Raw genomic sequence first — 27,915 nt, 5'->3', positions numbered from 1 at the left:
AGCAATATACTGCTTTCACAGAGTTCCAAGACACTGTATGCAAAAAAAGTGATTTTTCAGCATGGGAAATCACCATATGAGAGTGAAAGGTGTATTCTGCTTAGTTTTCAAAAGTGAGCAACATACTGCTTTCACAGAGTTCCAAGTCACTGTTTGCAAAAAAAGTGATTTTTCACCATGGGAAAACAACAAAGAAGTGAATGAATGCTGTATTCAGCAACATAATGCTTTTGCAGATTTCCAACTCACTGTTTGCAAAAATGTGGGCTTTCAGCCTGGGAAAGCACCATAGAAGTGAGTAAAAGCTGTATACAAATTAGTTTTCAAAACTGACAAACATACTGTTTTCACAGAGTTCCAAGTAACTGTTTGCAAAAAAGTGATTTTTCAACCTGGGAAAACACCATAGAAGTGAATGAATGCTGTTTGCATCTTAGTTTTGAAAACAGAGCAACATACCACTTTTGCAGATGTCCAACTCACTGAAGTGACTTTGAAAGGGAATGAAATGAATGAAAGCTGTATTCAGCAAAATAATGCTTTAACAGGTTTCTAAGTCATTGTTTGAAAAAAAGTGATATTTCAGTGTGGGAAAAGACCATAGAAGTGAAGGAAATTTGTATTCAGATTAGATTTCAAAATGGAGTGTCATACTGTTATTGCAGACTTCCAAGTCACTTTTTTCAAAAAATGTGACTTTTCAGCCTCAGAAAACCCAATAGAAGTGAATGAAACATGTATACAACCTGAGTTTGAAAAATAGAGCCACGTACTGATTTCATAGTGTTCCAAATCACTGTTTGCAAAAAAAGTGATTTTACAGCATGGGAAAACACCATAGAGGTAAATGAAAATTGTATTCAGTTTAGATTGAAAAGCAGAGCAAAATTCTGCTTTCATAGAGTTCCACATCTCTGTTGGCAAAAAAAGTGATTTTTAGAAGTGAGTAAATGGTGTACTCAGCTTAATTTTCAAAAGGGAGCAACATACTGCTTTTGCAGAGTTCCAAGTCAGTGTTTGCAAAAGGTGAGTTTTCAGCCTGAGAAAGCACCATAGAAGTGAGTGAAAGCTGTATTCAGCTTAGCTTTCAAAACTGACAAACATACTGCTTTCACTGACTTCCAAATCCCTGTTTGTGAAAAAGTGATTTTTCAACCTGTGAAAACACCATAGATGTCAACAAAATCTGTATTCACTTTAGTTTTCAAGTAGAGGAACATACTACTTTCACAGAGTTCCAAGTCAGTGTTTGCAAAATGTGATTATTCACCCTGCTAAAACACCAAAAAAGTGAATGAAAGCTGTATTCAGCAACATACTGCTTTTGCAGATTTTCAAGTCAAGTGATTTTTCAGCATGGGAAATGGTGATAGAAGTGAGTGAAAGCTGTATTCAGCTTAGTTTTCAAAAGAGAGCAACATACTGCTTTTGCAGAGTTCCAAGTCAGTGTTTGCCAAAAAATGATTTTTCAGCCTGGGGAAAACACCTTAGTAGTGAATGAAAGCTGTATTCATCTTATTTTTCAAAATGGAGGAAAATACTGCTTTTGCAGATTTCCAAGTCACTTTTTCCAAGAAAGTGAGTTTTCTGCCTGGGAAAACACCATAGAAAGGAATGAAAGGTTTATTCAAGTTAGTTTTCAAAATGGAGCAACATACTGCTATTGCAGACTTCCAAGTCACTTTTTGCAAAAATGTGATTTCTCAGCCTGGGAAAGCACCATAGAAGTGAACAAAAGTTAAATTCAGCTTAGTTTACAAAATGGAGCAACATGCTGCTTTCACAGTGTTACAAGTCACTGTTTTCAAAAATGTGATTTTTCATCCTGGGAAAACAGCATACAAGTGAGAGAAAGCTGTATTCAGGTTAGTATTCAAAACTGAGCAACATAAAGCTTTTGCACTGTTCAATGTCATGGTTTGCAAAAAAGTGATTTTTCATCCATGGAAAACACCACAGAAGTGAACAAAACTGTATTCAGCTTAGTTTCAAAATGGAGAAACCTACTGTTTGCAGAGTTCCAAGTCACAGTTTGCAAAAAAAGGATTTTCAGCATGGGAAAACACCGTAGCAGTGAGTGAAAGCTGTATTCAGCTTAGTTTTCTAAAGTGAGCAACATACTGCTTTTGCTGTGTTCCAAGTCACTGCAAAAAAAAGTGATCTTTCAGCTTGGGAAAACATCATAAAAGTGAAGGAAAGATGAACTTTTTTAGATTTAAAAATGGAGGTAAATACTCTTCACAGTGTTCAAGTCATTGATTGAAAAAAAGTGATTTTTTGGCCTGGGAAAACACCATAGAAGGAAAGAAACCTGCATTCAGTTTAGTTTTCAAAAGGATGCAGTATAATGCTTTTGCAGAGTTTCTAGTCACTGTTTCCAATAAAGTGAGTTTTCAGCCTGGGAAAGCACCATAGAAATTAGTGAAACCTGTATTCTGCTTAGTTTTTCCAACTGACAAACATAATGCATTGGCAGAATTCCAAGTCAGTATTTGCAAAAAAGTGATTTTTCAGCATGGGAAAATAGCATACAAATGAGTGAAACTGTATTCAGCTTAGTATTCAATATGGAGACCATAATGCTTTTGCAGAGTTCCAACTTGCTGTTTGCAAAAAAAAAAAAACGATTTTTCATCCTGTTAAAACACCACAGAATTGATTGAAAGATGGACTCCGTTTAGTTTTCAAAATGAAGTAACATACAGCTTTTGCAGAGTCCCAAGTCATTATTTGCAAAAAAAGTGATTCTTGAGCCTGAGAAAACACCATAGAAGTGAGTGAAAGCTGTGTTAAGCTTAGTTCAAAAGGGAGCAAGTTACTGCTTTCACAGATTTCCAAGTAACTGATTGCGAACGAGTGATTTTTCACACTGGGAAAACACCAAGAAGTGAATGAAAGCAGTATTCAGCAACATATTGCTTTCACAGAGTTCCAAGTCACTGTTTGCAAAAAAGTGATTTCTCCATCTGGGAAAACACCATAGAACTGAGTGAAAGCTGTATTCACTGCAGTTTTGGAAATGGAGAAACGTACTGTTTTTGCAAAGTTCAAAGTCAATGTTAGAAAAGGGATTTTTCAGACTGGGAAAACACCATACAAGTGAGTGAAAGCTGTATTCAGCTTAGGTTTCAAAATGGAGGAACAAAGTGTTTTCAAAGAGTCACTGTTTGCATAAAAGTGATTTTTAGCCTGGTACACCACCATATAAGTGAGTGAAAGCTGTATTCAGCTTAGGTTTCAAATCTGAACAACATAATGCTTTCACAGATTTCCAAGTGAATGTTTCCAAAAAAGTGATTTTTCAGCCTGGGAAAACAACAAAGAAATGAAGGAGAGCTGTATTCATCAAAAAAAAAAAAAAAAGCTTTTGCAGAGTTCCAAGTCACTGCCTGCAAAAATGTGATTTTTCAGCCTGGGAAATGCCATAGAAGTGAATGAAATCTGTATTCAGCTTAGGTTTCAAAACAGAGCAACATACTGCTATTGCAAATTGCAAAGTCAATGTTTGCAAAAAAGAGATTTTTCAGCACAGGAAAACACCATCGAAGTGAATGAAAACTGTATTCAGCTTAGTTTTCAAAACTGAGCAACATTGTTCTTTCCCAGATGTCCAAGTCACTATTTGCAAAATGTGATTTTTCAGCCTGGGAAAACACCATAGAAGTGAATGAAAGCTGTATTCTGCTTAGTTTTGAAAATGAAGCAAATTTCTGCTTTCACAAAGTTCCAAGTTACTGTTTGCATAAAAGGATCTTTTCATTCTGGGAGAACACCATAGAAATGAATGAAAGCAGTATTCAGCTTAGGTTTCAAAATGGTGTATCATATGGCTTTTGCAGGTTTTCCAAGTCATTGCTTGCAATAAACTGCTTTTCAGACTGGGAAAATCCCATAGTAGTGACTGAAAGTTGTATTCAGCTTAGTTTTCAAAAGGGAACAACATAATGCTGTTGCAGATTTCCAAGACACTGTTTGCAAAAAAGTGATTTTTCCACCTGGGAAAACACCATAGAAATGACTCCAATCTTTATTCAGCTAAGTTTTCAACAGTGAGCAACATACTGCTTTCACAGTTTCAATCACTGTTTGCTGTAAAGTGATTTTTCAGCCTGGGAAAGCACCATAGGAGTGAGTGAAATCTGTATACAGCATAGTTTTCAAAACAGAACATCATAGTTCTCTCACAGAATTCCAAGTCACTGTTTTGAAAAAAGTGACTTTGCAGCCTGGGAAAACACCATAGAAATGACTGAAAGCTGTATTCAGTTTAGATTCCAAAATGGAGTAACATACTGCTTTCACAAAACTCTAAGTCACTGTTTGAAAAAAAGTGATTTTTTCAGCCTGGGAAAACACCATATAAATGAAAGTAAGCTGTATTCAGTTTCATTTCAAATCAGAGCAACATACTGTTCCACAGAGTTCTAAGTCACTGTTTGCAAAAGAGTGATTTTTCCACTTGGGAAATTGAATAAAAGCTGCATTCAACTTAATTTTCAAAATGGAACATCATACTTCTTTCACAGAGTTCCAAGTCACTGTTTGCAAAAAGTGGTTTTTCACCCTGAGAAAACACCATAGAAGTGAATGAATGCTGTGTTCAGTTTAGATTACAAAATGGAGCAAAATACGGCTTTTGCTGTGTTCCAAGTCTCTTTTGGCAAAAAAGTGATTTTTCACCCTGGGACAGCACCATAGAAGGGAATGACAGATGTATTCAGCTTAGTTTTCAAACTTAACAAAATACATCTTTCTCAGAATTCCAAGTCACTGTTTGAAAAAAGTTATTTTACCCAGGGATAACACCACAGAAGTGAATGAAAGCACTATTCAGGTTAGATTGCAAAATGGAGCAAAATAAAGCTTTTGCACAGCACCAAGTCACTTTTTGCAAATCAGTAACTTTTACACCTGGAAAACACCATAGAAGTGAATAAAATATGTATGTCACATAGATTTCAAAAGGGAGCAACATACTGTTTTAGTAGATTTCCAAGTCACTGATTGCAAAACAAGTGATTTTTCAGCCTTGGAAAACAACATAGAAGGGAATGAAACATGTACTCAGCTTAGTTTTCAAAACAGAGAAACATAATGCTCTTGAAGAGTTCCAAGTCACTGTTCATATAAAAGTGTTCTTTCAGTCTGTGAAAACACCAAAGAAGCGAGTGAACATGTATACAGCTTTGATATCAAAATGGAGAAACATATAGCTTTTGCAGGATTCCTTGTCACTGTTTACAAAAAAAAGTGACTATACAGCCTAGGAAAACACCATAGAAGTGAGTGAAAGCTGTATTCAGCAAAACACTGCTTTCACAGAGATCAATGTCACTGTTGGCAAAAGAGAGATTTTTCATCCTAGGAAAATAAAATAGATGTGAGTGAATGCTGTATTCAGCTTAGATTTCAAAAAAGAGTAACATATGGTTTTCGCTGGTGTTCCAAGTCACTGTTTGCAAAAAAGTGATTTTCAGCCTGGAAAAACACCATAGAAGTGAATGAAAGCTGCATTCAGTTTTGATTGCAAAATGGAGCAAAATACTGCTCTCACAGTGTTCCAAGTCAATGTTGCAAAAAAGTGATTTTCAAGCATGGGAAAGCAACATAGAAATGAAAGAAAGCTGTATTAGGCTTAGTTTGGGAATTGAAGCCACATTCTGCTTTCACAGAAGTCCAAGGCAGTGATTGCAAAAAAGTGTCTTTTCAGTCTGGGAGAACACCATACAAGTGAATGAAAGCAGTATTCATCTCAGTTTTCAAAATGGAGTGCCATACAGCTTTCACAGGTTTTCCAAGTCACTGTTTGCAAAAAAGTGATTTTTCAGCCTGGAAAAACACCATAGAAGTGAATGAAAGCTGTGTTCAGTTTTGATTGCAAAATGGAAAAACATACTGCTTTAGTAGAGTTCCAAGTCACTGTTTGCAAAAAGGTGACTTAAACACCATTGAAGTGAATCAAACCTGTATCCAGCTTAGTTTTCAAAATGGAGCAACATAATGTTTTTGCAGACTTTCAAGTCACTGTTTACAAAAATGTGATTTTCCAGCCTGGGAAAACACTGTAGAAGTGAAAGAAAGTTGTATTCAGTTTCATTTGCAAAATGGAGCAAAACATTGCTTTCACAGAGTTCCAAGGCACTGTTTGCAAAAAAGTTATTTTTCAGCCTGGGAAAACAACATACTAGTGAATAAAAGCTGTATTCAGCCACATAATGCTTTTGCAGAGTTCCAAGTCACTGTTTGCAAAAAAGTGATTTTTCAGCCTGGAAAAACACCATACAAGTGAATGAAAACTGTATTCAGCATATTTTTAAAAATGGGGCAACATACTGTCTTTGCAAAGTTCCAAGTCTCTGAAAAAAGTGATTTTTCAGTCTATGAAAAAAAACAGAGAATTGAATGAAAACTGTATTCATCTTCGTTTACAAGACAGGGCAACATATTGCTTTTACAGATTTCCAAGCCACTGTTTTCAAAAAAGTGATTTTCCAGCCTGGGAAAACACCATAGAAGTGAGTGAAAATTCTATTCAGCTTAGTGTTCACATTGGAGCAATATACTGATTTTACAGTGTTTCAAGTTACTGTTTGCAAAAAAGTTATTTTTCAGACTGGAAAAACACCATAGAAGTGAATGAAAGCTGTATTCAGTTTAGAGCAAAAGAGGGCAAAATAGTGCTTTTGCAGAGTCCAAGTCACTTTTGGAAAAATAGATCATTCAGCCTGAGAAAACACCATAGAAATGAAGGAAAGCTCTATTCAGGTTAGTTTTAAAATTGCAGCAGGGAGATTCTGGGAAGATGGCAGCATAGAAAGAAGTGGATGACTTAGTCTCCCCCAGAACAATTCATAAATGAACAAGAAACCAGTAAATAACCTGGAATAATAGCGGGGAGACAAACGTGACTGTACATTCAACATCCACTGACATGAATTGGGAGGAATGCCCGAGATCACAGCACAAAATCTGTAAGTAAAATTGCGGACCTGCGCTGAGAGCCAAGAACCTAGAGCTGAGAGCCCCTCCCTCATGGAAGCTGCACCATGCACTTCTCAGCCCAGCTCCAAGTGAGGTTTTAATATTAACTGCTCAATACAGACAGCAAATCCTCAACAAGCAGACAGAGGCTTTTGGTGACAACTGACCTTGGGAGAATTGGAGGAAATATTCTGTCTCTCACTCTGCAGAGGAAACCTCAGCTGCTCTCAGCCCACAAGGCATTGCAGTAAAGACAGCCTCACACATTCTGCATTCTGAAATGAGCTGAGAGACTCATGGCACAGCCAAGCGTCCCAGGGCTTCCCTTGAGGGACAGCGCACACTGATGATGTAGCATGGCATTCCCCTTGGCTGAGGGAGGATCATGGCTGGGAGGGGGGATCCACTCGGAGAACCCAGAGGTACTACACCAAATCTGGTGGTTTGTGGGACACCGAGAGAGAACTGCCCTTTCTCCCTGGCCACCCGTACACACGCCCCACATTCAGGGTGGACGGCTCCAACAACACACCCAAACTGAGTACTCCAATGGAACACACAAGAATCATTTCCCCACACTTCATGGGAAAAAAGGTTGAGAACTGACTGGTGGATATAGGTGGCTCACAGACACCGTCTTCTGGTTAGTTAGAGAAAGTGTATGTCACCAAACTGTGTCTTTGAAAAATTAGATTGATATCCTTTTTATTGATATAACTTGAAAGAACCCTATCAAGCAAAACAAATGCCAAGAGGCCAAAAACAACAGAAAATCTTAATGCATATGATAAAACCAGATGATATGGAGAATCCAGCCCCAAACACAGAAATCAAGATTTCAGAAGAAACATTGTACAATGCAAAATTAATTAAAGAACTACAATCAAAGAATGAAAACATGGCAAAGGATTTAAAGGACATCAAGAGGACCATGGACCAGGATATAAGTGCCATAAAGAAGACCCTAGAAGAGCATAAAGAAGACATTGCAAGAGTAAATAAAAAAAATAGAAGATCTTATGGAAATAAAAGAAACTGTTGGCCAAATTAAAAAGACTCTGGATATTCACAAGACTAGAGGAAGCTGAACAACATCTCAGTGTCCTAGAAATCCACAGAACAGAAAATGAAAGAACAAAAGAAAGAATGGAGGAAAAAAAATTGAAAAAAATGCAATGGATCTCAGGGATATGATAGATAAAATAAAACATCGAAACTTAAGACTCATTAGTGTCCCAGAAGTGGAAGTGAAGGGTAAAGGTCTAGAAAGAGTATTCAAAGAAATTGTTGGGGAAAACTTCCCAAACTTCTACACAATATAAACACACAAAGCATAAATGCCCAGCGAACTCCAAATAGAATTAATCCAAATAAACCCACCCCAAGACATATTCTGATCAGACTGTCAAATACTGAAGAGAAGGAGCAAGTTCTGAAAGCAGCAAGAGAAAAGCAATTCACCACATACAAAGGAAACAATAAAAGACTAAGTAGTGACTACTCAGTGGCCACTATGGAGGTGAGAAGGCAGTGGCATGACATATTCAAAATTCTGAGAGAGAAAAATTTCCAACCAAGAATACTTTATCCAGCAAAACTCTCCTTCAAATTTGAGGGAGAACTTAAATTTTTCACAGACAAACAAATGCTAAGAGACTTTGCCAATAAAAGACCTGCCCTACTTCAGATTCTAAAGGAAGCCCTACCAACAGAGAGACAAAGAAAGGAGAAAGAGATATAGAGAATTTTAACAGACATATATAAAACCTTACATCCCAAATCACCAGGACACTCATTTTTCTCTAGTGATCACAGATCTTTCTCCAGAAGGGACCATAAGCTGGGACACAAAACAAGCCTCAAGAAATTAAAAAAAAAAATTGAATATACTCAAAGAACATTCTCCAAACACAATGGAATACAAATAGAAGTCAATAATTTTTGAACTATAACTCCACTATTTACTTCCTACATGATAAAAAATACACAAACTCTGAGGACAAATCAGTGGTTTTGAACTCAGTGTAAAATATGTAATTTTAGACAACTATATAAAGGTGGGGGAATGGAGGAGTATAGGAACATAGTTTATGTGCCCTATTGAAGTGAAGTTGGTATCAAAGAAAAACAAGATTGATATGGACTTAAGAGGTTAACTTGAAGCCCCACAGTAAACACAAAGAAATTATCAGAGAATATAACCATAGAAATGAAAAGTAGAGTTTGGGTTAAGAGAAATGGGGGAAGGGGCAATGGGAAGTTAAGAAAGGAGTGTAGGGTTGCTGTTGAGGTGAAAGGAAATTTCTAGTAATGGATGGTGGGAAAGAGCATAACATCATTCTAAATGTGATTAATCCCACTAATGGAAGTCTAGGAAGGGGGTGGAATGGGAAGATTTAGGCTGTATATATGTTTCCACAATTGAAAAAAGAAAAAAAAGACAGTCTAACTAGATGACAATTGAATGCTAAGGATGAACTTGGATGGGATTGGAGGGTGGAGGACAGGTGGCTCGAAGGGACGCAGTTGAGACATGAGGAAAAGGAAATATAGAATGTAAGCATTGTATCATTGTTGAATCTCTTATACTTCTTAGCTGTGCTTAATGGAATTACATAGAAGAATGTTCTTGTTCATGGGAAGTACATACATGAATTATAGTGTATGTTCAAGGATGTGTGCAGCTAACTCTCATATGTTCAGAAGACAGAGAAATACATGATGGATGATAGATAGGGAGGGAGGGAGGGAAAGAAATAGTGATGTGACAGCATGTTAAAGTTGGTGGATTGAGCTATCGGGGGAGGGGAGTCAGGGTATGATGGAATTCTGTGTATGGGGCTAGTATTGTTTTTGCAACTATTCATGTAACTTTGAATTTATTTCAAAATAAAAAAAAAAGCATTTTTGGCAAAAAAAAAAATCACTGCAGCATACTGCATTGCTGAGTTCCAAGTCAATGTGTGCAAATTCTGATTTTTCAGCCTGGGAAAACTCCTTGGAAGTGAATTTAATCTGTAGTCAGCTTTCTTTTCAAAATGAGGCAACATGCTGCTTATGGAGAGTACAAAGTCACTGTTTGCAAAAATTGATTTAAACACCATTGAAGTGAATGAAAGCTGTATTCAGCTTAGTTTTCAAAACAGAACACCATACTGGATTCACAGATTTACAAGTCACCACTGCAAAAAAGTTATTTTTCATCCTGGGAAACACCATAGAAGTGAATTAAAGCTATATTTGGTTAGTTTTCAAAAGAGAGCAACATACTGCTGTCACAGAGTTCCAAGTCACTGTTTGCAAAAAAGTGACTTTTCAGACTGCTAAAGCACCAGAAAACAGAAAGAAAGTTGTATTCAGCTTAGTTTTCAACACAGAACAACATACTGCTTTTGCTGAGTTCCATGTCACTGTTTGCAAAAGTTGTTTTTTAACCTGGGAAAACATAGAAGTGAATGAATGCTGTATTCAGCTTAGTTTTCAAAACAGAGCAACATAATGCTTTCATAGCATTCCCAGTCACTGTTTCCAGAAAAGTTATTTAAAAACCATTGAACTGAAGGAAAACCCTATTCACCTTAGTTATAAAAACAGAGCAACATACTGCTTTCACAGAGTTCCAAGTCACTGTTTTCAAAAAAGTGATTTTTCATCCGGGAAAACACCAAAGAAGTGAATGAAAGCTGTATTCAGCTTAGTTATCAAAATGGGGCAACCTACTACTTTCACAGAGTTCCAAGTCACTGTTTGCCATAAAGTGATTTTTCATCCTTGAAAAACATGATAGAAGTGAGTGAAATCTGTATTCAGCTTAGTTTTCAAAATGGAGCAACATACTTGTTTTGCAGAGTTACAAGTCACTGCAAAAAATAGATTTTTCATCCTGGGAAAACACAGTAGAAGTGAGTGAAATCTGTATTCAGATTAGTTTTCAAAAGGGTGCAACATACTGCATTCACAGAGATCCAAGCCATTGTTTGCAATAAAGTGATTTTTCATCCTTGGAGAACACGACAGAAGTGAGTGAAATCTATATTCAGTTTAGTTTTCAAAACAGCACAACATACTTGTTTTGCAGAGTTACAAGTCACTGCACAAAATAGATTTTTCATCCTGGGAAAACACCATAGAAGTGAGTGAAATCTGTATTCAGCTTAGTTTTCAAAAGGGTGTAACATACTGCATTCACAGAGTTCCAAGTCAGTATTTAAAAAAGAAATTTTTCAAGCTGGGAAAATGCCATAGAAGGGAGTAAAAGCTGTATTGAGCATTTCAAAACTGAGCAACATACTTCTTTCACAGAGTTCCAAGTCACTGTTTGCAAAAGTGATTTAAACACAACTGAAGTGAATGAAAGCTTTATTCAGCTTAGTTTTCAAAATGGAGCAACATATTGCTTTTGCAGAGTGCCAAGTCACTGTCTGCAAAAAAACTGATTTTTTCTGCCTGAGAAAACCCCATGGAAGGCAATGAAAATACTGTTTTTGCAGAGTTACAAGTTATTGTTTGCAATAGGGAGATGTTTCAGCCTGGGAAAACACCATAGAAGTGAGTGAAAACTGTATTCAGCTCTGTTTACAAAATGGAGCAACATACTCCCATAGCACATTTCCAAGTCACTGTTTGCAAAAAAGTGATATCTCAGCCTGGGAAAACACCACAGACATGAGTGAAAACTCCATTCTGCTTAGTTTGCACAATAGAGCAACATACTGCTTTCACATTGTTCACATCACTGTTGCAAAAAAGTCATTTAAACACCATTGAAGTAAATAAAAGCTGTACTCAGCTTTGTTTACAAAATGTAGGAACATACTGCTTTTGCTGAATTCCAAGTCTCAGCATGGGAAAAAGCAACAGAAGTTCATGAAAGCTGCATTCAGATTAGTTTTCAAAAGGGAGCAACATAATATTTTCACAGAATTCCTAGTCACTGTTTGCAAAAAAAGTGATTTTTCAGCCTGGGAAATCACAATAGAAGTGAGTGAAAGCTGTATTCAGCTGTTTTTCCAAAGGGAGCAACATACTTGTTTCGATGAGTTCAAAGTTACCATATGCAAAAAAGTGATCTTTCTGTCTGGGAAACCATCAAACAATTGAATGAAAAATGTATTCAGTTTAGAGTGCCAAAGAGAGCAAAATACTGCTTTGGCAGGGGTTCATGTCACTGCTTGTAAAAAGTGATACTTCACCTTGGGAAAACACCATAGAAGACAATGAAATATGTATTTAGCATAGTTTCCAAGTGGAGAAATATAATGCTTTCAGAGATTTCCAAGTCACTGTTTGCCAAAAAGTGATTTTTTCAGCCTGGTAAAACACAATACAAGTGAGTGAAAGATGCATTCAGCTTTGTTTTCAAAACTGAGTAAAATACTGCTTTTGCAGAGGTCCAAGTCACTGTACAAAACTGAATTTTCAGCCTGGGAAAACCCCACTGAAGTGAATGAAAGCTGGATTCAGTTTTGATTGCAAAATGGAGGAATATACTGCTTTCGCAGAGTTCCAAGACAATGTTTGCAAAAGAGAGATTTTTCATCCTGAAAAAAAAAAACAAAATAGAAGTCAAAGAAAGCTGTATTCAGCAACATATTGCTTTCACTTAGTTCCAAGTCACTGTTTGCAAAAAGGTGAATTTTAGCCTGGTAAAACACCATAGAAATGAATGATAGTTGTATTCAGATTAGTTTTCAATATAGAACAACATACTGCATTCACAGGTTTCCAAGTCACTGTTTGAAAAGTAGTGATTTTTCAGCCTGGGAAAACACCATAAAAGTGAATGAAAGATGTACTCAGCTTAGTTTTCAAAATGGAACAACATAGTTCTTTCACAGAGTCCAAGTCACTGTTTGCAAAAAAGTGTCTTCTGAGTTTGGGAAAATGCCATAGAATTGAATGAGAGCTGTATTCAGCTTAGTTTTCAATACATAACAAGATACTGCTTTTGCAAAGTTCCAAGTCACTGTTTACAAAAAAGTTGTTTTTCAGCCTTGGAAAACACCATAGAAGTGAGTTAAAGTGGTATTGTTAGTTTTCAAAATGGAGCAACATATTACAATCACAGAGTTCCTGTCAATGTTTGCAAAAATGTGTTATAAAAACCATTGGAATGAATGAAAGTTCTAGTCACCATAGTTTTCAAAACTGTGCAACCGCTTTCACAGAGTTCCAAGTCACTGTTTGCAGAAAAGTTATTTATCAGCATGGGAAAACACCAAAGAAGTGTATGATAGTTCTATTCAGCTTAGTTTTCAAAATGGTGCAACCAACTGCTTTCACAGAGTACCAAGTCACTGTTTGCCAAAAACTGATTTTTCATCTGGGGAAAACATGATAGAAGTGAGTGAAATCTTTATTCAGCTTAGTATTCAAAAGGGAGCAACATATTGCTTTTGCAGAGTTCCAAGTCACTGTTTGCCGAAAAGTTATTATTCAGCCTGGGAAAACAGAATAGAAGTGAAAGAAAGCTGTATTAAGTTTAGATTCCTAAGCAGAACAAAATACTGCTTTCCCAGAGTTTCAAGACACTGTTAGCCAAAAATTGGTTTTCCCACTTAGGAAAACACAATAGTCATGAATGAAAGCTGTTTTCAGCTTAGTTTTCAAACCACAGCAACATATTGCTTTCACAGTGTTCCATGTCACTATTTGCAGAAAAGTTATTTAAAAACCATTGAACTGAATGAAACCTCTATTCACTTTAGTTTTTAAAATGGAGCAACATATTGCTTTTACAAAGTTCCAAGTTACTGTTTTCAAAAATGTGATTTTTCAGCCTGGGAGAACACCGATGAATTGAATGAAAGTTCTATTCAGCCTAGTTTCTAAATGCTGCAAGCTACTACTTTCACAGAGTTCCAAGTCACTGTTTGCAAGAAAGTGATTTTTCATCCTGGGAAAACATGATAAGAGTGAAATCTTTATACAGCTTAGTATTCAAAAGGTAGGAACATACTGCTTTTTCACAGTTCCAAGTCACTGTTTTCAAAAAAGTGGTTTATCAGCATGGGAAAACACCATAGAACTGAGTGAAAGCTGTATTCAGCTTAGTTTTCAAAAGGGGGCAACATACCACTTTCATATAGTTCCAAGTCACTGCTTGAAAAAAAGTGATTTTTCAGCCTGGAAAACACCATAGAAGTGAAAGAAAGTGGTATTCAACTTAGTTTTCAAAAGGGAGCAACATACTGGATTTGCAGAGCTACAAGTCACTGCAAAAAAGTGATTTTTCTTCCTTGGATAACACCATAGAAATGAGTGAAATCTGTGTTCAGCTTATTTTTCAAAGGGATAAACATACTGTGTTCACACAGTTCCAAGTGACTCTTTGCAAACAAGTGGGCTTTCAGCAAGGGAAAACACCATAGTAGTGAGTGAAGGCTGTACCTAGCTTACTTTTCAAAATGGAGTAAAATAGTGGTTTCACAGAGTTCCAAGTCAGTGTTTGCAAAAAAGTTTCTTTTTAGTTTGGGAATATACCATAAAGTGAATGAAAGCTGTATTCAGCTTAGTTTTCAATGCAGAAAAACACATTGTTTTCACAGAGTTCCCAGTCACTGTTTCCAAAGAAGCTATTTTTCAGCCTGGGAAAACACCAAAGAACTGAATGAATGCTGTACTCAGCTTAGTTTTCAATATGGAGCAACATACTGCTTTCACAGTGTTTGAAGTCACTGCTTGCAGAAAAGTTATTTAAAAACCATTGAACTGAACGGAAGTTCTATTCAGCTTAGTTTTCTAAATGGTGCAACCTACTACTTTTGCAGGGTTCTATGTCACTGTTTGCAATGAAGTGATTTTTCATCCTGGGAAAACATGATAGGTTTGAAAGAACTCTTTATTCAGCTTAGTTTTCAAATGGTAGCAACATAATGCCTTTGCACAGTTTAAAGTCACTGTTTGCAAAAAAAAAAAAGTGATTTTTCAGCATGGGAAAACACCATAGAACTCAGTGAAAACTGTATTCAACTTAGTTTTCAAAAGGGAGAATTATACTTCTCTTGCAGAGTTACAAGTCACTGCAAAAAGTGATTTTCTTCCTGGAAAAACACCATAGAAGTGAGAGAAATCTGTTTTCAGCTTATTTTTCTAAAGGGAGCAATGTAATGCCTTCACACATTTCCAAGTTACTGTTTGCAAAAAAGTGATTTTTCAGCATGGGGAAACACCATAGAAGTGAGTGAAAGCTGCATTGAGCTTAGTTTCGAAAATGGAGCAACATAATGGTATCACAGAATTCCAAGTTACTGTTTGCATAAAAGTGATTTTCAGCCTAGGAAAATCACCATAGAAGTGAGTGAAATGTGAATTCAGCTTACATTTTGGTACAGAACAACATAGTGTTTTCATAGAGTTCTATGTCACTGTTTGGAAGAAGTGATTTTTCAGTCTGGGAAAGCAACATAGAAGTGAATGTAAGTTGTATTCTTTTTAGATTTCAAAACGGAGCAACATACTGCTTTCACAGAGTTCCAAGTTCCTGTTTCAAAAAAGTCATTAAACACCACTGAAGATAATGAAAGCTGTATTCCACTTAATTTTCAAAGGGGATCAATGTACTGCTTTCACAGAGTTCCAAGTAACTGTTTGCAAAAGAGTGATTTTCAGCCTGGGAAAACACCATAGTATTGAATGAAAGCTGTATTTACTTGAGATTGCAAAACAGAGCAAAATACAGCTTTCACAGAGTTCCAAGCCACTCTTTGCCAAAAAGTGATTATTCAGCCAGGGAAAACACCATAGAGGTGATTGAAAGCTGTATTCAGCCTAGTTTTCCAAAGTGGACTAACAAACTGCTTTCACAAACTTCCAGGAGAGTGTTTGCCAAAAAGTGATTTTTCAGCCTGAAAAACATGATAGAAGTGAGTGAAAGCTGTATTCAGCTTAGTTTTCAAAAGGGAACAACATACTGCTTTCGCAGAGTTACTATACACTATTTGCATAAAAGTGATTTGTCAGCCTGGGAAAACACCATAAAAGTGAGAGAAAGCTATATTCAGCTTAGTTTTCAAAAGGGAAAAACATGTTATTTCACAGAGTTCCAGTTTCAATATGGAACAACATAGTTCTTTCACAGAGTTCAAAGTCACTGTTTGCAAAAAGGAGTCTTTTCAGTTTGGGAAAACACCATAAAGTCAATGAAAGCTGTAATCAGCAAAATTTTCAACACGGAACAACATACTGCTTTCTCAGAGTTCCAAGTCACTGTTTGCCAAAAAGTTATTATTCAGCCTGGGAAAACAATGAAGTAAATGAATGCTGTTTCCAGCTTACTTTTCAAAACACAGCAACATAGTGCTTTCACGGATTTGCATGTCACTGTTTGCAAAAAGGTGAATTTTCAGCCTGGGAAAACACCATAGAAGTGAAAGAGAGCTGTATTCAACTTAGTTTTCAAAACAGAGGAACTAACTGCTTTCACAGAGTTCCAAATACTGCTTGCAAAAAAGAGATTTTTCAGCCTGGGAAAACACCACAGAAGTGAGTGAAAGACTATTCAAGTTTGTTTACAAAACTGAACAGCATACTGCTTTCACAGAGTTCCAAGTCACTGTGTGCAAAAAATTGATTTTTCAGCCTGGCAAAACATGAGAGAACTGAGTGAAAGCTGTATTCAGTTTGTTTTCATAATGGGGGAACATACTGCCTTTGTAGAGTTCCAAGTCACTGGTTGCAGAAAAGTGATTTTCAGCCTGGGAAAACACCATAGAAGTGAACGAAAGCTGTATTCAGTTTTGATTGCAAAATGAAGGAATATACTGCTTTCACAGAGTTCCAAGTCACTCTTTGCAAAAAAGTGATTTTTGAGCCTGGGAAAACACCATAGAAGTGAATGAAAGCTGTATTTAGAATAGATTGCAAACCAGAGGGGAAAATGGCATACAAAGGCTTCCAAGACACTGTTAGAAAAAAGTGATTTTACTGCCTGGGAAAAGACCATAGAAGAGAGTGAAAGCTTTATACAGCTTAGTATTCAAAATAGAGCAACATGATGGTTTTGAAGAGTTTCAAGTCACTTTTGGCAAAATACTGATTTTTCAGCCTGGGAAAACACCATAGAAATGAATGAAAGCTGCATTCAACTGAAGTTTTCAAAATGGAACAACATACTGCTTTAGCAGATTCCCAAGTCACTCTTTGGAAAAAAGTGATTTTTCAGCCAGGGAAAGCACCATAGAAGAGAAAGAAAACTGTATTCAGCTTAGTATTGAAAACATAGCAAATACATCTTTCACAGAATTCCAGGTCACTGTTTTCAAAAAGTGAATTCAGCCTGGGATAATACCATAGAAGGGAGTGAAAGCTGTATTCAGTTTAGATTGCAAAATGGGGAAAAATACTGCTTTCACAGACTTCCAACTCACTCTTTCCATAATAGTAATATTTCAGCCTGGAAAACACCATAGAAGGGAAAGAAAGCTGTATGCAGCTGAGATTTCTAACTGGAAGAACATACTGTATCACAGAGTTCCAAGACACTGCTTGCCAAGAAGTGATTTTTCAGCCTGGGAAAACACCATATAAGTGAGTGAAAGCTTTATTCAGGTTAGTTTTCCAGATGGAACAGCATAATGCTTTCACAGATTTCCAAGTCCCTGTTTGCAAAAAAAAAAGTGATTTTTCAGCATGGGAAATCACCAAAGTGAATGAAAGCTGTATTCCCTTTAGACTGCAAAAAGAAAGAGAACACCTCTTTCAAAGAGTTCCAAGGCACTGTTTGAAAAAAAGTGGTTTTCAGGCTGGAAAACACCATAAAATTGAAAGAAATGTGTATTAGGCTTAGATTTCCAAATAGAGCAACATATTGCTTTTGCAGAGTTCCAAGACCCTTCTTTCAAAAAAGTGATTTAAACAACAATGGAGTTAATAAAAGCTGTATTCAGCACAGTTTGCAAAACAGAACAAGACACTGCTTTTGCAGTTTCCATCACAGTTTGCAAAAACGTGATTTCTAAGCATGGGAAAATACCATAAAAATGAGTGAAAACCGTATTTAATTTAGATTAAACAAGTAGGGCAAAATACGGGCTTCACAGCCTCCAAAATATGGATTGCAATTTCTATTATTATTATTGTTTACATACAACTATGAGGTCACATGTGAAGTATTAGCCACTGAACAGCATATAAAAGAACATCTTCTGGCTTTAATCTACACTCATGATTTGCTATGGTAATCTAATTCAAGGCAGCTTAAACATTTTGGAGCCTTAGTTGTGTATTGATAAATAATATGAAAATAACACAATTATCTCAAGGAGCTACTACATAGGTTATTGAATGTACACTATTTAAAGCACTTTGAGCTCCTCCAATGAATGGCACTGTGGAAACAATTTCAGCTGAAGGAAACCCTTCCAGTACCTCAGAATCCTGGTCTATTGTGCCTTTAGATGCCTCAATTATATTTTCTTAAACACTTTAAAATGTGTTAGGACACTCCATATTTTAATTTATGTTGTTTGGCACAGAAATGTTTATTCATTTAAAATAGTTGCCATGCTCTGTACTCCATAGAAGTTTACTAATTTTTAATAAAGTTAATGAAGTGTACCCATTATGGGGTACTCCATATCAAGTTTAGAAAGCTTTACATTCTCTGAAGTACATGTGACATAAAAAGGTTTTTTTTTTTTTCCTTCAAAATAACTGAACTGGTGTTATTTGTGTGAAAGCACAAGTTTTTAATGAAAAAATACTGAAAGTATCCCACAGTGTCTGTATATTCATCTGAAAAGGACAAAGATGGAGTTCTGAGAAAAAGGGTCTTAACACTATAGAAAATAAATGTGCTTCGTAAGTTATGCTTAAAGAAAACAGTTAAAAAATGTAATGTTTCATACAATGAAATAAAGCAATTAGATGTAAAAAAATTTTAAATATAGTAGTTCAAATATCATTTCCTTTTTATCATTACTTTTTATAAACAAGTTAAATTCAAAACATTTTAAGTCTGTTATACTGCTCTTTCAATGGAATTGTGGAGATGGATATTTTCATAGACACTAAAATAATGATACCGTCTTATAATGTTTACATAGAATATCATGGACCTTGACCATTTTACATTTATAACATATTTTGGTCAATATATTAGAGTCAACATATTAATATGCCTTTATATTCAGGAGAAATTAGATCATGCTTTATAACATTTACATGCACATCACTCCAACTTTCTTCACTTTTATGTCTTTCTTGCTCCATGCTCTACAAGGGCTTCTGTCAGATTTATAATCAAAGTAATGAAAACTGCAAATAACTTCTTTAGGAATGAAAAAGTTTTGTTTTTTGAATAACATAAAGTGTTTTCAAATTCAAGTATTTCTTGCCCTAACCATACCAAAATGTACTTAATCCTGAAATCTCCACGTCTTGACAAATATTTTAACAAAAAAAAAATGATTTGGGGCCTGTTATTGTCCTCTAAGTGTTCAGGTTGGGTCTAAATTGGGTTTTGCATCATTATTGTGCTCATATTTGTAAATGAAGGTTAAAAGAAAGAGTGCAACATCCAAGGATGACCAATAGGCTGCATTTGAGGTGACAGCTGACCAATAGTGTCTCTCCATAAGACTTTCTCCAAGTTTGAAATGAATCCTGTGATCCACTCCAGTGTAGAATCAAGAAAGCCAGAACTGCTGTGTGGAAGGGTCTGTGTTGCCACAGTGGTAGCAGGAGGTGAGGCAACTGGCTTCTCAGTTTCTCTTGGGTTTTCTGAGGTATCAGATGGGGGTGATGTAGATCAATACCCAAATCTTGAAAAAAACATTCGTCCAAGTCCCTTTCCAATGCTAGCAGCTCGTAATTTGCTTGCTTTGTCTATATTTGTTATAGATTCCCCATAGTGTTGGCAAGATAAGGCTGGTGAGGTCACTGGTCTTGGTATTGCTGTAATGCATTCATTTTCTGAAACTAAGACAGTTATTTTGTTGGGTTGAGAAAGCTTGGCTTCATATGTTCATAAAGCAGAGGATTTGAAGTATATACCAGTGGCTCTAAACAGGTGAAATGTTGCTGTAGTGTTTCAGTATTAATGGTTCTAATCTATAGGTCACTGGATACGTTGGATGAAAAATATTTAGTAACCAGTTACAAATAACTCTGGGCAAACTATGGTTTTGACTTCCAGTGCTTCCTGGAAGGATGCCATGCAATGCCAAAATAAAAACAAAAATAGCTAGTGGGTATCTCATACAGAAGAAATTCTCAACCTTAAATTTTAAGGCAGGTATTTGGTCACAAACGATGCCTTGAATCCATGTGACCATTCTTCTATTTCCCTCAGCCTTTGTTTGTTATACAGAGCTCATCAAGTAGATGCCATTCTTCATAACTCATCCATTATTCATCAGGCAACTCTTCCTTTTGCAGTTAACGGTTCATAGGGTCAAACCGGATTCCAGCCAGTTGTTAAGTCATCAGTGATTACACATCTCAAGGGATGTGACACTAATGAGACTTTACTCCCTTTTTCTTCAAAGTCTGATTCTGAGAACAGAATAGGGAATATAATCAATTCATCTCTTGCTGAAGGCCTTTAACTAGTTCATCCTTATAAAGTGGACTAGTATAATACATTATGTCCATTGTGCTGATGTTCAACAAATCCCTTAAACTTCCTACTTTGTCAGGAGTAATAGAATCAATGGTGTCTCCATCAAGAATAAGTTTTGACTCTGAGATGTTGATCCCTTTGTGTATAACCTGATTGGTCTCTGGAACAATGGGTATCTGTGTGACACCTGAAACTCAGAGCTAGAGCTTGGCAGATATGAATGTCAGTATTAACACATACAGCAACTGTTAAAAAAAAAGCTGAAAAAGAGCCCAGACTTCAAATAGAGATATGAATGAAGCAGAGCTGGTTAAGACTAGGGCAAATTGGGCCAAAGGGTAAAGGTTGAAACCGACTGTGTGTTATAACTTCAACTTCTGTGTGAGACCAAGGGAGGAAATTTTTATTTGGTGTAGAATCCATATTTTCTAAGCAATATAATTTCTACAGATTTTTCAAACCCCACAATTACATGCAACTTTGAATAGGAAGTGAGATATGGTAGGTCTGTATAGGTTAGAGTGAAATAGCAACACATCCCAAAGTAATTTGGACAGAGAATAAAAATATATATCCCCCCACAAGGAGCTGGGGGAGGATGCAGAGGTGTGGACTTCCTCACCTGGGTTATTGCTGATGTTTTCACAATGTGGACTGATGGCTTGATGTGCTAAGGCCTCTGTCTTGGGGCTTGCCCCTATGAAGCTTGTTACTGCAAAGGAAAGTAAGCTTATAATTTTGCCTAAGAGTCCCCCCCCCCCAAGTGCCTCTTTATTGCTCAGATGTGGCTCCCTCTCTCTAACTAAGCCACCTTGGCAGGTGATCTCATTGCCATCCCCCCTACATGGGACCTGACTCCCAGGGGTTTAAATCTCCCTGGTAATGCAGGATATGACTCCTGGGGATGAATCTGGACCTGGCATCATGGGATTAAGTGCATCTTCTTGACCAAAAGGGGGATGTGAAATGAAATGAAATAAAGATTCAGTTGCTGAGAGATTTCAAATGGAGCTGAGAGGTCACTCAGGTGGACATTCTTACACACTATAGAGAAAACACGTTTTAGGTTTTAATGTATTGGAATAGCTAGAAGTAAATACCTGAAAATACCAAACTCCAACCCAGTAGCCTGACTCTTTAAGAAGATGTATAAAAATGTAGATTACAAGGGGTGACAGTGTGATTGTGAAAACCTTGTGGATCACACTCCCTTTATCCAGTGTATGGATGGATGAGTAGAAACACGGGGACAAAAACTAAATGAAAAATGGGGGAGATGGGGAGGATGATTTGGGTGTTCTTTTTCATTTTTATTTTTTATTCTTATTCTGATTCTTTCTGGTATAAGGAAAATGTTCAAAAATAGATTGGGGTGATGAATGCACAACTATATGATGGTACTGTGAACAGCTGATTGTACACCATGGATGACTGTATATTATGTGAATATATCTCAATAAAACTGAATTTAAATGCTTTTCCTCTCTCTTTCTTGCAGCCTCTGCGATCATGGCTGTATTTTTGATAATTCTTCTTTGGTCCACTTTCTGCCCAATCCATGCACAACAAATACAATATAGGTAGTCTGTGATGGCTTGTCTTCTAATGTGGCTTCTTCCGCATAACCTCTATGAAGTCTGGTCGCACTACTTGATACTTTAGAAAATCCCAGCTTTTGGGTAACTGTTCTTGCAATTTTAGATGTTTCATCACTGTAAAGATATACTTCATCTACACTGTGCCACTACACTGGTTTTGACTCAACTTGAAACTATTAATAACATCTTTTCCAACTATGGATTTTGACATCTCAGTATCACAATTTTCCTGCATTTGCTGACCCCTAAAACAGCTGAGATGTACTTGCTCAACTAAATTACTTTCTTCTTCTAGGGGCTGCCATGTACCATCAATAAACCATTGCCCACACATTACTGGTATTTTGTCAGCCTGGTTCGAGTACACAGGGTAGCACTGTCCTTGGGTCACATCCACCTCACAAAGTCCACCCTGCAGGCACACCAGTTCCGTAAGCACCAGTTCCTCCATCTCAGACTCCTTCCCGGCAGGCAAAGCAGAAGCCCCAGGCGCGGTCCTCATCCTTGTCCTCTATGGAGCTGGAGGCCAGGCAGCATGCATGGTTGCCATCTGGGTCCTCTGCCTGGGACCAAAGCTCTGTGTCCTGCAGCAGGGTCCAGAAGGCGAGCTCTCTGCAGATGGGGTGGTAGCTGATGAAGGGCTTCCAGTTTTTCTTATTCTCCTTGTGGAAGCAGCACGCTGCCTCCGGGCTGAGCTCCATCACCACCTCATAGCATGCCCTGGACTTGGCCCTGACCAGTGGCTCTCCTGCTGCTGTGGGTGCAGTGATGAGGAGCTGCTGCTGCCGCCACTCTCCTCTCATTGGAGCAGCAAAGCGAGGAGTCCGCCTCAGCCAGGCTGAAGCAGGAGGTAACGGGGAAGTGAGAGTTTGGTGCCTGGAAGCCAGTGAGGAGGGAGTGTCAAGGAAACAGTGGGCTGTGGAATCAGTGCTCCCAACTATACAGGGAGAGGCTTGAGACTGGACCACAGTATTCAAATGCATGGAGGTCACTGGGAGCTTTACAAGAGCAGCTGCAGTAGAATAAGGAAGGTAAAGCTTAACTGGCCTGGGTTTAAAGGGCAATGGGATGAGCTGAATTACAACCAATGTATACAGACACCTCTTTGAGGACTTTTACTTTTAAATGGGTAACAGGGAATTGAGGTGATAGCTAGAGGGAAAGGAAGGGAACTCCCTTATCCAGTGTATGGACAGATGAGTAAGAAAATAAAGACAAAAAATAAATAAATAATGGGGGGATAAGGGGTATGGGGTGTTTCATGTATTCTTTTTAATTTTAATTTTTATTCTTTTTTTGTAATAATGAAAATGTTTAAAAACTGATTGTGGAGATGAATGCACAAATATATGATGATACCATGAACCACTAACCGTACACTTTGGATGATTTTCTGGTTTGTCAATGTATGTCAATAAATTGCATGAAAAAAAGAATAAAAGTTGCCATTCATAACAGGTTTGCACATACAGGAATAAATTAGCTCTAGGAACATGATTATCTGGGGTCCATCCACCTTCAAATCATCATAGAGAAATTAAATACATTTTCATATAAACAAATGCTGAGAGATTTCATTAACCATAGACCAGATCTTCAAGAAATGCTAGAGGGAGTCTTCATGGGAATCCTTCAGGCTGAGAAGAAAGGACACTAGTCAGAACTAGAAGCCCTCAGATGAGATAAAGAACACTGGCAAATGAAAATTCATAGGTTAATATAAAAGTCAGTATTTTTAAATTTTTGGTTTGTAATGCCTCTTTTTTCCCCTGTGATTTAAAAGACAAATGCAAAAAGCAGTAATTATAAATCTATGTGAATGAGAACATGAAGGAAAAAAGGGGGATTGTTTGTAGATTATAGGTGCTGATATTATTCAAACAAGGTCCTTATAAGATGCTAAATTTAGACTCCAAGGTAACCAGTAAAAATATAATTAAAGCATTTACAGAAAAGGAAAGAAGGAATCAAAATGGCACATAACAAAAAACCAACTATTTAAAAAAATGCAATAGAGAAACAAATGCTCTATGACATACAGATAACAAATAGCTAACTAACAGAAGTACATCCTTCCATATCAGTAAATTACTTTATATGGGAATGGATTAAACTCTCAAATTAAAAGACAGAGATTGCCAGAATACATAAAAAGAACATCATCCATCAATATTCTGTCTACAAGAGACTCACTTTAAACGCAAAGACACAAAGTCAAGCCTATATTTTACCTGGAGAAAAATGAACAAACTTATTGAGTTATATTCCAGTATGTTAGAAGGTAATAACGCTTTGGAGGAAAAACAGTATATGGTCAATTGATGGAGGTAGCAAGCAGCTTACATTTTAACTTACACAGGATAGACTGGCCTGTTTGGAAGTGGGATGCTAGAACCAGGAAGATATCTGAGTGCAGAGAATTCTGGGCACAGGAATAGCTACCTGCAAAACCACAGGATACCCGGTGTCTTCAGAATAGTTAGAAAGCTATCGTAACTGGAATGGAGAGAGCAATTGGGAGTGCAGGAGATAAGAAAAGAGGGCAAGTTGGGAACACATTGTGGAGATCCTTGTATTCCAGTGTAAGAACTTTGGATTTCACAGTGAGTGAGCTGGGAACAGATGTGGGATTTTCTGCCTTAGGTTTTAACAGCATCATTCTGGCTGATGGATAAGACTGGACTGTAGTACCAAGTCAGTCAGTAAGTAGACCTATTAGGAAGCTCTCACAGTCATTCAGGTGAGATTTGACAGTGGCTTAGAGTGGCAGGTAGCAGTGGAGGGAAGTATGGTGGTCAGGTTTTACATATATTTGAAGTAGTTGTTTCTGGATTGAATGAAGGATAAGAACATGAGAGAGGAAGAGAATCAAAGGATTTCTCAGGCTAGGCAAGAGAAAGATTTTGCTATCATCATGGATATTCGATGTATGAAACCACAGATTCTTTAGGTAGAGTGCATAGACTCAGATTTATATAAAACAAACAAGCAAAAACAAGGTACAGACAGGAAAAATATTTGCAAACGTCATATATGATGAACTGCTATGTAGAATATTTATACATAAAAATATATAAAACTCAACAGCAAAAAAAACACACACACACAATAATCCAATTAAAAATGGGCAAAATATATGAACAAACATTTCACCAAAACAAATAAATAGATGGGAAATAAGTACATGAAGAGATGTTTGCTATCATTAAGCATCCATGAAAGGCAAATTAGGCTACTGTAAGTTATAACTACACACTATTAAAAGCAGTAACATAAAAAAAAGTGAGAATGCAGAGAAACTGAATCTCTCAAACACTGCTTGAGGGAATGTCAAATGGTACAGTCATTATGGATACTAGTTGGTAGTTTCTTATCAATCTAAACATACACTTACCACACAACCTTGCTGGTTAATCACTTAGAAATGAAAACCTGTGACCAAACAAAAACATCAGTTTGTTTTTTGAAAAGATTAAACTGATAAACCTTTAGCTAGGCTAACCAAACATAAAATAGAGAAGATACAAGTTACCAAAATCAGGAATGGAACAGGGGTCATCACCACTGCTGCTACAGACATTAAAAGGATAATCAAGAAGACTATGAACACTGCTGTGTCCAAAAATTTGTTAAATTAAATGGCCCAATTCCATGAGAGACAAAAACTACCAAACCTCACAGAAGAATAAGTAGATAATGAGAATAGCCCTGTAGCCATTAAAACTTTGAATCAGTAATTAATAACATTCCAAAAAAGAAAGCACCAGGTTCAGATGGTTTTACCGGTAAATTCTGCCAAACATTTAAGGAAGAAGTGAAACCAACTCTCCACAATCTCTTTTAGAAAATAAAGCAGAGGGAACCCTAATACCAAAACAAGATAATGATATTATAACAGTGGCAATTTCACAAGGAAATGTCTCATGAATGTAAATCCAAAATCTTGTCACATTGGCTGTTAAGGTCCAGCTGACCAGAGACGTTCTAGGAGGCAGGATTCACGTAACAGGCCATACTTTCAGCTCCAATTGAGGCCCCTCCCAAGGATCTTTATTATTATTAATGTATCTTTTGTGGAAAAGTAACACATGTTCATATTAATAGAAAAACAAATCAAATGCTGAAAAAGGTGCACAATTAAAGGTCAGCCTCCCTGTCCTCCAGCTCCTGCTCCCTCAGGTCTACAACCTCCCAGACACTGAGATCTCTTGCATCCCCTGCATGGATAGACCATCCTGGCACAAGCATACATGTCTGTGTCCGATTGTACAGCCTATTTTTTGTTCATTTTTAAGTTTTTAACTTAAACTGTTGTTATTCAGCAACTAAATTAAACTTTTTGAGAGACATTTCTATATTAGACCTAATGGGTGTGACCATATAACAGGAAGTTCATACCAGGATACTCCTGAGAGTGAAAGGGGATGACATTTATAAGTAGGAAAACAGACATAAACCAGGACTGCCCCGGACAAAGGGGAACGTACAGTCATTGAGGTGCTAATCAAACATTTTTATCCATTGTATCCTAATGCAGTTCATGGAAGTACGATAATTTCTACGATCGGTGATCTGGAGTTCCCCTCAGGGTCCACTGTAGACAAATCCACTAAGACCGACTCCAGTGGAGAATGCGGGGAGGTTCAGCATATTAAAGGATAAGAAACTCAGCAAAAGGGTCTGTTCCCTAACACTAACACCTCCCACAGACATCCCCGGGCGCACAGAACTCACCTAGGCCTAACTTCTGAGGAGCCACAGCCACCGCCTAAGTAAAGCTTGACTGCAACATCCGCCAGGCTCCAACCTCCACTGCCTTGGGCCAGGAACTGAGCACCACGGGAGGGAGAGGTGGGCAGCTCCCGCCCGACCCCATGCAGGCACCGGCCCCAAACCCTCAGGCCCCACCAGAGCACAGTGCCTGGGACGCCCCACGGACTTCCTGAAGGGGCAGCGCTTATCCTTTCCCAAGGCGCAGGCTCCTAGCGCCATCTCTGGTCGCTCCCGGGAATGCAGGTTGGCCTTGGAGGCACTGGTGCCCAAGCGCACGCACCGCCCACCTGACAACTGACTGACAGGCCACATCCAAGGGAGGGGCCTCCAAGCCTTGCCCACTGCCCCTCAAAACCTTAGGCCAGGCGCTCAAAGCTCTGTCCACAGCTCCAATAGGCCCTGTGCTGACCTAATACTCCCGAGGAGTGTTGTGTTTGTCTGTCTCTGTCAATGTCTGTAAATTTCACTCCCTCTTCCTCTCCTTCCTTTCTTCCCTCAATCTCTCTTATCCATCCCTCCAATTTCCCTCTTTCTCTCAGTATCTTTCTCTTTCACTGCCTCCGGTGCTCTTCCACTCTCTCCCATTCCTGCTTCTCTCTATGCTTTGTCTCTGCAAAATGCCCTCCCCAGTGCCCAGCACAGGAGACACCCCTTCTCATCTCCCCGGTGCACACACCCTTAGTCCAAGTGTCCCTCACAGACAGACCAGATCCATGAAGGTCAGTCATAGTCCTTGGGAAAGGCTCTAGTGGGCCTAGTAGTGGTCATTTTAGGACAGCAAATAAGGCTATCTGGGCTCATGGGCCCTTCTGAGAGGACAGGTGCCACCCCTGCCCCCAGGCCTTATGTGCAGAGTCCCCAGCACCTTCTCCTCCTCCCCACCACACTCCAGTGAGCTCTAAGACCTATGAGAGGTGAAGGCAGGTCAGAAACCCACGTCCTACCCAGGCCTTGAAGACTGTTGGGGACCCAGATCAGAGTAGGAGCCAGACACCTGAGTTC

At 37.8% G+C, this 27,915-nt stretch overlaps 1 pseudogene; it reads right to left on the bottom strand.

The window, feature by feature from the left end:
• Positions 1–19,418: 19,418 nt before the first annotated feature.
• On the bottom strand, positions 19,419–27,225 carry LOC119519051 (annotated as a pseudogene).
• Positions 27,226–27,915: the final 690 nt, after the last annotated feature.

Source organism: Choloepus didactylus, chromosome 22, assembly GCF_015220235.1.
Source record: "Choloepus didactylus isolate mChoDid1 chromosome 22, mChoDid1.pri, whole genome shotgun sequence".
In the NCBI taxonomy this organism is placed as follows: domain Eukaryota; kingdom Metazoa; phylum Chordata; class Mammalia; order Pilosa; family Megalonychidae; genus Choloepus; species Choloepus didactylus.
The sequence above is the reverse complement of the archived record's forward strand: the minus strand, read 5'-3'. Positions and strand labels throughout refer to the sequence as shown.